The sequence below is a fragment of the Mesoplodon mirus genome, assembly GCF_964341445.2.
Source record: "Mesoplodon mirus genome assembly, contig: HAP1_SCAFFOLD_751, whole genome shotgun sequence".
Lineage (NCBI taxonomy): Eukaryota > Metazoa > Chordata > Mammalia > Artiodactyla > Ziphiidae > Mesoplodon > Mesoplodon mirus.
In genome coordinates, this window is record NW_028295282.1 from 45890 (window position 1) to 58305 (window position 12416).

Sequence of the window (12416 nt, forward strand, 5' to 3'; positions counted from 1 at the left end):
AGATTACCATGAGAAAAAAACATTTAACTGTGGATGACTACATGCAGGGGTTCACAAAGAAACGTAATTTGAAGTGCTGGCTACAACTGGGGGCTTATATACTACTTAAGTGACAGGGAGTAGGAGAAAGGCAACTTCTGAAAAACATGACTTCTTGGTGGGGGGAGGGAAGGGCACTTATGGGAGAACAAATGACATTTAGGAAAGATAAATGTTACATTAGGAGAATATATGGGAGATATGGTAGTTTTAGGAAAATGTCTGTTTGAGTCTGGTGCTTGGAACTCTTCTCTAAGACTGTTTCCAAAAAGTAAGTAAGTAAATAAATAGAAAAGGTGAAAAGTCTTAGGCAAATTTTATTTCTCCATGAGGAAAGATCTATGAATCAGTGTTTAAAGTTATATATACTAAGTTTTATGGCACTAGAACAATTGTAATACATCCAAACATTGACAATAAGGACTTCCCTGGTGGCACAGTGGTTAAGAATCCTTCTGCCAATGCAGGGAACACAGGTTCGCCCTGGTCCGGGAAGATCCCACATGCCATGGAGCAACTAAGCCTGTGCGCCACGACTACTGAGCCTGTGCTCTAGAGCCCGCATGCCACAACTACTGAAGCCCGCGCGCCTAGAGCCCAGGCTCCGCAACAAGAGAAGCCACCACGATGAGAAGCCCGTAGCCCCCGCTCGCCGCAACTAGAGAAAGTCCGCATGCAGCAACGAAGACTCAACACACTCAAAAATAAATAATATTAAAAAAACCCAAAACATTGACAATAGCCATAGCAGCAGTATATCCAAATGATGTCTGTGTAAATCTTTAGGTCTGTATATCATGATAAAATTGGAAATAGAAAAAAGCTATCAATCAACACCACTATATATTAATGACAAGTTTGGTTGTCTGGGTGCTGGTATCAGGGCTCAGTTTGAGTATGTAAAACTCAACAGTGTTTTGATTCACAAAATCTGATTAAAAGTAAGTTAGATGCAGAGAAACATGGTTTAAAATACTATATAAATTTTCATCATACACATATAATACAAGAATAGTTTCCTTTAATCCAGATTTTCACGTCATGTTTAATGGGAAACAACTAAAATGTTATGCAAACAACCCAGGAGGGAAATTTTTACTATTTATCTTTTAGATCATATAATCTTTCTTCAAAATCTGTACATATCCTCATGATGTTTTCAAAACTAGATCTTGATTTAGATTTGACTCATCAGTAGCTCCTAGATGAGAAGCTCTATAGCATGCTGATTCAATTCAGCAGCAGCTGAAAAGAAAAAGAAAGGATTACATTCTTTACCTAAAATACTTGAGTTAACTAAATATAAGTTAGTAAAAAAAAAACCTGAGACCTTTCTAAGCGTTCAGAAGAATGAAAAGCATCTATACACGACATAACACAAAATACAAGTTTACTAGTATATAATTTGCCTGTGGTTGCACGATGAATTAATTGCTCTTGTGGCTGAGTATCAGAGCTTCTGGCTTTCTCATTCGTCATTCATTTACTCAACAACCATCTGCTAAGGTGTTGTGACAAGCACTGAAATTACAAGATGAAGGGGACACAGTCCACCCTGAAAAATCATACTATAAACTGGAAAAACAGACAAACAGGCAATTTCCATACAGAGTCATAAATACTATGACAGGTATAAAAGAGGGTACAAGGAACACTCAGAAGTGACACCCAGCTTTGTGTCAATACTGTCAGCTTTTTGGTGGAGGTGGTATGTAAGTGGATACCTGAAGGACAAGGGAAAAGTACGGGAGATGGAGGGAAGAAGCAAATACAAAGACTAAAGGTGAGGAAGAGCACCTGTGGGATCGCAAGCAGTCTATTTGACTGGATGTAGAGCAAAGGGGCAGAGGAAGGTAGTAAAGAGATAAGGCTGAATACTATGGCAGGACCCAAACTGATTTGGGTGTTTTTATTCCATGATAAGGAATTTGGAATTTTTCCTGAGAGCGAAAGATAAACCAATGACAAAGTCAATGACAGGAAATTTTAATGTCAGCCACTAAGTGACAGCTACACGAATGTGACTGCTTGAGTCTGGGTTTTTTGGCCTTAATCACTGCCAGAAACTTGAGAAGTTGATAAACCCCATGTTTTCTAATAGTGTCAGTGTGCAGGTTGACAGTTCCACAGGGATGGCAGAAGTAGAGAGGAAGGATATAGCCAGAAATAAAAAGAAATACATAGACTTTTTGAGATTTTTTTTAAAGCTGTGGAACATGATGAATAAATGAGGAATCAGGATATTTTTCTTTATGAATGTTCATTCTTTCACATTTTTTCATTAGATATGTATAAGAAAAGATATTTAACCTATCAATAGTATCTGTCATCCAAACAATGGAAAGAGATGCCATTTACTACTGAATATTTACAGTTTATTTCAGAAATCAATGTCTAAATTTAATTCATAAATTTCAGCAACATACCTTTTTCTAGTACTCTAGTTATATTTTTTCCATCTCCTGCCACATCTGAAATAAGTCAAATATTATTTAAGTTAGACAAGAGACATTTTTGTAGGAATGATGTATAGCTTATGAAATGTGGCCTTTAAATAATACTTGTAGAGACTAGACCTAATTTGAGGATTGCTTAAATAGAAAAATAATCACATCAATAAAATAAAATAAATTCCTACTTATTTTGATTTTAGATAATAAAGAACATATATATGTAATGTTATTTAGATTAATCGGATAAAAAGTACAATAAATATCAGTCTACTGAATATACATAATTTCAGAGGGTGATATTTGATCTTATTGGTACAAACAAGTTTAAACGATTAAAGTCATATATATATTACAATGAATGCATTACTTTGCAATTCTTAGAAAAATTGCTCTTTCTAAAAGTTTAATCAGTTTTTTACTCTAATGGATCTTTCCTTAAAATGAGTTTTCCTTTCTTACACTTCTATATAACTAAAATTTTAAGGTATGTTCTATGGTAATAATTTTTCAACATAGAATCTTAAATACATAAAATGGAGAAAATGGTTCCGTTGTAATGTCATGTCAAAATTCTACGGGCAAAAAATTAAGTAAAGGTATTTTGCTGTCTATATTAGGACTGAAACATTTAGTTCAGAAAATCTGCTTGAAGAAAGGAAAAGTAGAGGCTAGAGCCAGTTTTCAAACTCAGTTTCTGATTCATGACTTTCTAGAATTAGAAACAAGGAAAACAATACATAATTCTTTAACTGTAACTTTGTTTCCATTCTAGAAATTAGGGCCAACTTTTTGAAACATTTGACTAATTATAGTTATCTACTTAATTATGAAATGTGTGGGAACATTTCAAACTGTATTACAAGTGTCTCCACCTAGAGTGTTCTTTTAAAAATCTTTCTTATAAAAGGCACCCTCTCACTAAACAGGGTCTCAAATAGTATACTGAACATGACAAACACTGTGATGATAAGGATATCATGATAGCCAACGCCTTTGTAAATTTTAGGTGCGAAGACAAATTTTTTGGCTAGCAGGTTTCCCAATATTTTCAGAGACTGTTTTCCATAACACTTTTCTGACAACAGCACTGTAGAGAGGCCCTATGAAATGAATAATGTGACAACATTACTAGACAGGTTTTGTGAAATTAATAACTCATAACAGATGAAGGAAGAAGCCTTTACTGAAATAATTTTGTATTACCATTAATAAACACTGCAAAATGTAGGTCACGTTTGTACATGCGTTGAATTAGGGAATGACCCATGTAAGATTACTCTCTTTTCCCGCAAAAGCTCTTTTCCTCAATATGTCCTTCCAAGACGCTTATGTTGATTTCTAGGTGAAGATCATGTTCACCTGGAGGAAGTAGTTGGAAGTCGAACATTAATAAGGAGAACAGGGCTTCCCTGGTGGCACAGTGGTTGAGAGTCCGCCTGCCGATGCAGGGGACACGGGTTCTTGCCCCGGTCCGGGAAGATCCCACATGCTGCGGAGCGGCTGGGCCCGTGAGCCATGGCCGCTGAGCCTGCGCGTCCGGAGCCTGTGCTCCACAACGGGAGAGGCCGCAACAGTGAGAGGCCTGCGTACCGCAAAAAATAAATAAATAATAAGGAGAACACACCTGCATTTTTCTTTAAACTTTTCCATTTAACAAAAACACAGAAAGGTGAGAAAATTATACACAGGAAAACAATATATCAGCAAGTTTTAATTTTAAAGATTTTTAGTTAGAAGGATTCTCTCACAACTGGTAGTTTCCAAACTATGTCCCATGGTAATGGAAGGTCCCCCACTGAGGACACTGCAGGACTGAAGGAAAAAGAAGTCACAGCTTCAAGGTCTCCGCCACTCCTTTAGCTAAACAGCTCTATATTTGTCTCTGTTTTATATAATACAGTTTCATGCAATTTTTTTTTTAAAAGAAAGGTTCTTTTCCTTGAAAGAAAATTTTTTAAGGTATGAGAGTCACTGATTTAGTCAAAGTCCCTAATTTTACAAAAGAGGTAACAAAGGGTCAGAGAGACTTTGTCACAAAGCCAACGTGTCACAAAGCCAACGGCCTTCTCGCTGAGTCTAGAGAGAGTTCTACGCCAGCTACTTCCTCAGATTAAGAAAAAAAAACACATAGATTTTTAACTATAACTCAGAGAAAATGAATATGTAAAACTTTGTCATGTAGCTCAATAACGTTTGATGCATGAGACATGAAATAGTAGCTTTCTAACTAAATTATATGTTTCAAAGGCATGAACAAGAATAAATTATCATAACTCCTATTAGTAGCAGTCAATATATTTAATTTATAAAGCACAGATTTTTTTGTTTGTTTGTTTGTTTTTTTTTTAACCAGAGGACAGGGAACTTGAAGGAGAAAATCTTTAGTTGAATCACACAGGCCAAAATTGAGGAGATTCTTCTTCTTTTTTAAATTATTATTTATTTATTTATTTTTGCGGTACGCGGGCCTCTCACTGTTGTGGCCTCTCTCGTTGCGGAGCACAGGCTCCGGACGCGCAGGCTCAGCGGCCATGGCTCACGGACCCAGCCGCTCCGCGGAATGTGGGATCTTCCCGGACCGGGGCACGAACCCGTGTCCCCTGCATCGGCACGCAGACTCTCAATCACAGTGCCACCAGGGAAGCCTGAGGAGATTCTTCTTTAAAAGGATATTCGTTTCCTCCAAATAAAACTTGGTTTACCGAAATGAGTCAACAAATGAATTATCCACGTTGTGGGTTATTTATGGCAAAATTTAAAACACAAAACAGATTTCTCTTTACCATCTAGCATACTTCAATCTCTCATCATTAGTTTGTATGTACAAAAAACATGAGTGTAATCTCAATTAGAATTTAAATCCAGTCAGAAAGTACAGGCTAATTCCTTGGCCTAAAGTTTCAACGTGAAGACTTACACTCCTACCCTCCTCATGAGAGGAGGGGAGATTTACCCAATGCGTGAATTTGGGAGAAGGAACTAAGAAGTGCTTGCTTGCTTCCAAATCTCTTCTTTGAGAAGGTGTGTGTGCCCTCAGCACCGGGAACTGGGGTCTGCTCTCATGCCCGCAGTAAGCAGCCTGCCCTGGGGCGGGGGTCAAGCATTTGCTTCCTCCCCTTAGGCCTAATTTGGGATGAAGTATTCTGAGGCCCACTGTGACTGCACACCTAAAGCACGTCCTCCAATTCGTTAGTTATGTGTCAGTAACAAAGCTCCTTAGTTGATCTCCAGCTGCTGACTCCCGCGTGCTGAACTCAGAAGGGGAAGAGAAGTGTCATCTGCCACCTACCCACCACAGCTCCAACAAGGCAGAGGACCACACGACACTGAGGGAACGTTTTCTTCTTCTTCCCTGACTTTATAATTAATGTACATTGTTCAAAACAACCCCCACTATAAAGTAGGCGAAAGGTGAAAGGAACATTTTAGAAAGAAACGTAGTGAAGCCAGTAACAATATGAAGCACAACAGGTATGTGCTCGTTCACCCAACTGTAATATATTACTGTTAAATTATATCTGAGACTGCAGGCTGGAAAATAATGTTGCACTCTCTTTTTAAGACCAATTTGATAAATATATACACACCACACACATACACATGCACACTCATTTCCAAAGTTAATTTATTTTCAGTAATTATTGATACTTTTAAAAGTTGATATCACTCATTTTAAGTGTCACGAAAATGTAATAAAATCAAGTCATTTAAACCACTTCAATTCATTATCCAATTGTAAACAGGCTAAGGTATGAAGGAAATTACACTTGGCAGTCTGTAGATATTAAGTACATATATTTTGCTGCAGAGAGAAGAACTGAGGAAGAATTTGTAGATCAAAGAGCTGAAAAACTAAGTACAGGGAAAAAAATGAATGAAAGAAAAAGAACTGTTAAGAAGTTGAACTATTACCTCTATCTTTCAAAAGATAAAATGCCTACTCATTTGTCCATGTGGACAAAATGAAGTGGGAACAAGAAGGATTATACTGATATAATAAACTGAGACAATAAACAAGTTTATTGAACTCTGCCTGTGCCTTATGAGAAACTAGCTCAACTACTGTGGTAATTTGATTAGAGTTAAAACTCAAGAGTGGATAGGCACTGCCTTGGTGATGTAAACACAAGGCCTATTTTTTTTAAAAGAAATGTGACTCAATATTCTGGTGAGACACAAAATGTTGTGTCATATAAAAAGTCAAAGTCTTAGGAATATTAATTGTTTTAGCTTCAGTGCATTTGTATGACCACATTTAGAAAGAGAGTTGCTAAACTGAATGGACATTTGAGCAATTTTTTAAATTACTTAAATAAATCATTAGAAAAATTTTCAAAGTGTCAGTAATGCACCAAAAGTCCAAAATCAGTCAATGTAAAATGTAATCCTCCTACTTAAGACAGATTTAAAGGGCATTTATTAACTACTGTGGCCATGCATCGTGTTCGGCACACAAATACCTAAAAACTCTTGAACATAAAAAAATCTTTAAACCAGTGAGATTGTGTCTGTTATAAAGTTGTCTGGAATAGATTTTTAAGTTTTCAGTTCTTGAAAAAATTCTATGTGCAAGAAAATCTAACAGTGATGTAGCTATTTTGGCTAATGTTAACCTTTTGTATTTTATAATAATATAATTAAATAACACAATTGAAAAAAAACGTAAAATTACTTCTGATATATAGGACCAAACATCCCAGAATTAACTAGAATGTGAAAACTGAGGGTAAAATTAGCAAGACAGATACGTAGTAATCTCCTACCCCCACAATGGTATCAACTGCTAAGACTGAACTTCATGTACTGGTGAGGGAGGTAATAAATCTGTGTTAGGTACATGGAGTAAGCTTGCTGCTACAACCAGCACAACTGAAACCACACACCTAGAGCAGTACTTTGCTATAATTATTTTCCTTAAAGTTAGGGGAAAATGCTGAGTAAGATAAAACTTCACAATAGGAATAGTCCAAAATGTTAAAACATTGCCAATAAAGGAGAATGATAAACAAATGCAATCTTAATGCCATTTTTAACATTTTACTTTGTAGAATCATAGCTAAAACCTTTAGAAGGCTATTGTTTTATCATGTCCCATCCCAAAACCCACCTCTTTCTATCATTTTAGACAGTACGTTAACACCTCTCATAGTATTATTTTACGTTTTCCTAGTAGAAATAATTATATTCCTAGCAATTCCAGAAGGCACCTTCTTTCTGTAAGTCTTACTAAGAATTAGGTGACCAACAACTGTATAATAACTCTTCCGCGGCATTCTGTAGTGATTATGGAGACGTCTTTGCATCTTGATAGAGTTAAGTAGTGCTCTTCAATCTCTCTTATTCAAACCAGCACGATTTGGCAAAGACCCCACAAGGGAACTATGTATACCTAGTAACTACAACATGGAGTTTAAAATAAACTATTTTTCGATTTATCTAGAATTACTAAAAAAATAAACGCCTCTTTCCTCCAAAAAAATTAAAGGAAAAAATTCCCGCAGAAATTTTCTCTCACATTGTTTTTGCATTCACACACTCTTTCATCTTCATCTTGTAAAATGATACATTGTTTGATTTTTTGGGTGACAACTCATGGGAACATTCTAAGTTTACATCATGCTTAGCAACTGACAGAGGGCTTGACATGCATTTTCTTTTCGACCCTGGAGTCCAGTTTCATGGCTCTGAAGCACTTAGACCCAATTTAGCCACAGCACTGTCTAAGAAACCTTAGCTTTGCTCTTCTATGATTTCTTACGACGTGAAGCCAAATGAGAAAACAGGTGGAGACTTCATTTAACAAGGCCTACTTTTCTCTGCATCAAGAACGTCATGAAAACACCATCAAAACCATAACCCCGTGTGCACTGAGTGAGATGCATATTTTAATAACAATGATACACAATGAAAACCAGTTGCAATTTAAAGACTCCCCATCATAGTCATCATTCATCCAGGTGATGGCAAGATAGAGACATAAGTGGACTTCATTTTAAAAGTTTAAATATTTGCTTTATTTACGTATTTAGAAATGTTCTACAATTGCTCAGCAAGACATTTTATAAAAATTCAATAAAAATGCTCTAAGTAAAATAGCAATTAAGGATGCACTCTCATGTACGAAAATGACAAAAAATTTTAACTTAAAAACAGAAATTAACCTATTTAGTGCTACAAGTCTATTTAATTCACAAAAAGGATTTATCTAGGATTCCTTTAAATTAAAAATATCCATATATGGTTAAGTGTTTGGATGCCAATCATTCACTTATGCTTAGGGGTAGAAAAACTAGGGTGCAGCAAAACTTGAAAATGATTATGAACCATTGCCAAACTGAAATCAATTAGAAGGTATATCTTTGGTTATTAGGCAATAATATTTAATTTCTAAAATAGGATTTAACTGCAGTTGTTAGAAATTTAAAATTTGTCAGTTTAATTACATTTACTGAATAAAGTTCATGATAAATCTCTCTTGAAAATGAGAAATCCAGGGACTTTAAAAAATCATAAAATTTCTGTCTCTTTATTAGCACAATTAATTATGGCTTTTACTTCGTGTGTGTAAGTCAAATAAACAATTCAGAATTTCACCAAATTAAAAACAAGAATTATTATCAGAAATCTGAAACCCAAGGAAAAAAGGATAGTATAACTAACCTTGGTCAAGTACATCTCCATGCTCTCATGTGAAGGGCGTGAGCTTGAGGTAGAAATCTCTAAGTTTTCTCCTGGAGTAAGATATCTATTGAGCACTAAACTATTATTAATATTTCCTACACAAGGTGGCTTCAGGACTGGCCTCGTAGTAAGAGTGCTGAGTAAAGATCTGTTCTGCTGTTTCTCCACCAGCAGTTTGGTACTGACCTCTGCCAGCCTCTCATTAGTCCTGGGAAGATGGCAAAACACCAATTTCATTCATTGCATTTTCCCTAAATGATTCGTAAATGATTTGCATTTTTTAAATTGCCATAATAGTAAATGGAATGAACCATTAAACCACGTTTTAACACTGAAAATGGGTCAGAGCAGACCTATTATAAACAATTCTAGGTGTAAAATTGTTCTAAAGAAGTATATATGTGTCTGGGGGATCCTTAACTAACAAGTCAGTCAGAGTCGGGAGAGGAGAGAAATGGCGCCAGCGATGGAGACGGCTTAACAGGTGACGCTTGCTGCCTTCTGCGATGGCTGCACTTAGACACCCACCTTTAGTAAACCAGTTCAGGGATGAAAAAACAAACCATCCCTCAAAGACATTTTCAAGCATTTGCTTTCACCACCCCTGTATACACATTTCACTCATTACCTCAGAGGAATTAAGCATTCGGCACTGAGGAATAATCTAGAGCAGCGGTCCCCAACCTTTCTGGCACCAGGGGCCAGTTTCGTGGAAGACAACTTTTCCATGGATGGGGGTGTATGGGGGTTGTCAGGATGGTTCAGGCGGTAATGCGAGCGACGGGGGGCGATGGGGGGGCGGCAGGTGAAGCTTTGCTGGCTCGTCCACCGCTCACCTCCTGCTGTGCGGCCCGGTTCCTAACAGGCTGCGGACAGGTACCGGTAACACTGTTACTGAGGCACTGGGGGTGGGATCTGCCCTTGCGGTCTTCCACGCACACCCTCACGCAGGCCACCGTGTTATTTTTAGACACTTTGTGAATTATACGGCCCTTCGCCCCTCTGTTACTTTCCCCTTATTTCACAAGCATGCCTTTATGTAGAGTAGAAAAACTTCAAATACAGTAGTTTGTCTCAGGGCGCCCTCTAGCGATGATACCAAAGATCATAATCAAGAAAGTAAATTTACCAAATGCTAAAATGTGACGCTTTGCGTTTAAGCGGTAATCTTCCAAAAAATAATTAAACTCGTTAATATTTCTATTTACGGGAATTCCAACAAGAAATTTTATCTCAATTACAAAGTTTCAAAAACACTTAGCTTAAAGACTAAATCAGGTTAACTATTGGGTTGGCCAAAAAGTTCGTTTGGGTTTTTCCAGTAACATCTTACGGGAAGACACAAATGAACTTTTTGGCCAACCCAATATATGAAAATATAAAAAATAAAGTTATGTAAAACCAACAAAAAGGTGGGGAGAAGAAAACTGGACTCACATTTTAAAGGTGACTTCACTTACTAACATCATTTTCCAAAGTTATACTATGTAGTTAGCTTTCACTCCTACTAATCTCATGAACCTGGCTCAATAAAAATTATGCTTTAGAGGCAAATTAATGAGCTAAATTTAAATTTATTTTCTATGATTCTACGTTTTGACTTACTTGTTTCGTTTATTTGCCAATGACTTTCTAACTTTTAGTTCTTCGAGGTAGAGTTGCTTATATTTTTCCAACTCTGCTTTAGTAGAATCTTCTTGAAAAGTTTTCATTTTGGAGAGTTCAGATTCCAGATCTTTAATTCTCAGTTCCATTGGACTTCTTATTGGAGCATTATTATTCTCTCTTAACTGCTCTAAGTTTTCTTGAGATGCTGCTTGTGTCTAAAGTCAAATAAAAACATACATGTTTAAAATAATTATAACCTGAATAATTATAGTATATTTGTTCCCTTCAGTTTTGTGTCAATGATTCAGAGAACAATTTTAAATGTGAAAAAAAAGCTGAACTTTAAAAATATTTATCATCAATGTAAACTGAGTTAAATCTTAATTATAAAATTAAAGTTGGATCATTCTTATATTCATACTCATGTAATCTGATAATTCAAAGAATAATAGGATTAATTTTAAAATTTTTAAATTGAACAATACAGCTAAGAATAATCCAAGAGTATAGTACAATTTCTAAATCATAATATTTTCTTTTCATCCTAATAGTTTTGTTTTATACCAGTTGGTCTTAAAAATAAAATGATTCCCTAGTGAGAATCGTTCTGAAAGATCAATTTAGTAAGAATAATGATGGAAACTGAAATATTTAAAGGGAGAAACAAATGCCACCTTCCTTCCAGAAATTTACAAAACAAACTGCTATAAGGGAAGTAGAAGAAACACATAAAATGTACACATCCGAAATGTAATTTATAGTGAAGTGTATTAAAGCACATTACAGATCAAAAAATTAACCTGTAAAAATAGGTTGACTTCTTTTAATTTTTCTATTATATCCTGTCTTGCTCTTTCTTCAACCTCCCGTTTATACTGCTCTACTTGACTGTGTTCTATCATATTCATTTCTATATGACTTCTGAGGTTCACTGCTTCTTGTTCCAACTTCTTTTTATTCTTCTCTAGTTTTTCACATTTCTTTTGCATTACTTTTATAGATAATAACTCCTGTTGAAGAACTTGATTTTTTGCACCAAGATGTAGACATTTTGAAGATGCAGTTTCCAGTTCTGCTGTAAGGTCATCAATCTGCATGAATAAAATAAAATCGCTTAGTAATTAGGGACGTAGACTGAAAATAGCCTAACTCAAAACCAGTATCAACTTTTAAAATAAATTCAGTTACAATAAAATGGTGTCTATATTGTAGCGTGTCGGACCTTGAATTACTAAGAAAATGAAGAAAAAAGTTCAAACCACCAAGAGCCACAAATATATATCCTTCACTGTCATCATTGTTACACAAAATTTGCATTTGATTTTATACTTTTATTCTTCTATTGTTTCATGTCTTTCCTCCATAAAATGACTATAAGTCACCTCTTAGTAGAAAGCCTCTTACTCCTTCCCCACTCCCGTCTTAACCCTCCATGATTTTTAAAGTTTTAGGGATATCATATTGAGTTATTTAGGGCTGAATTAATAAATGCCTCCCAAAATAAGACTCGGAAAATCAGACTCTAATGAGTCTTGTAAATATGGCTTCTAATGCCATAAGCCTTTTTTCTGAACTACAAATATTTTATGCTAATTTGAATTGCATTCCAAGGAGAAATGCTTCGCAGGGTTAAGG

The 12416-nt window shown here is 35.8% G+C and overlaps 1 pseudogene across 1 annotated transcript in view; it reads right to left on the reverse strand.

Moving 5' to 3' along the window:
- Positions 1-349: 349 nt before the first annotated feature.
- LOC309797578 (ankyrin repeat domain-containing protein 26-like) overlaps positions 350-12416 on the reverse strand; it is a 96602-nt pseudogene continuing 84535 nt past the window's right edge. Inside the window, exons 31-35 of the transcript XR_014296150.1 lie at positions 11582-11872; positions 10779-10996; positions 9153-9381; positions 2466-2510; positions 350-1284 (exon numbers count right to left, since the gene is read on the reverse strand). The product of XR_014296150.1 is annotated as an ankyrin repeat domain-containing protein 26-like (transcript). The remainder of the gene's footprint in view (positions 1285-2465; positions 2511-9152; positions 9382-10778; positions 10997-11581; positions 11873-12416) is intronic.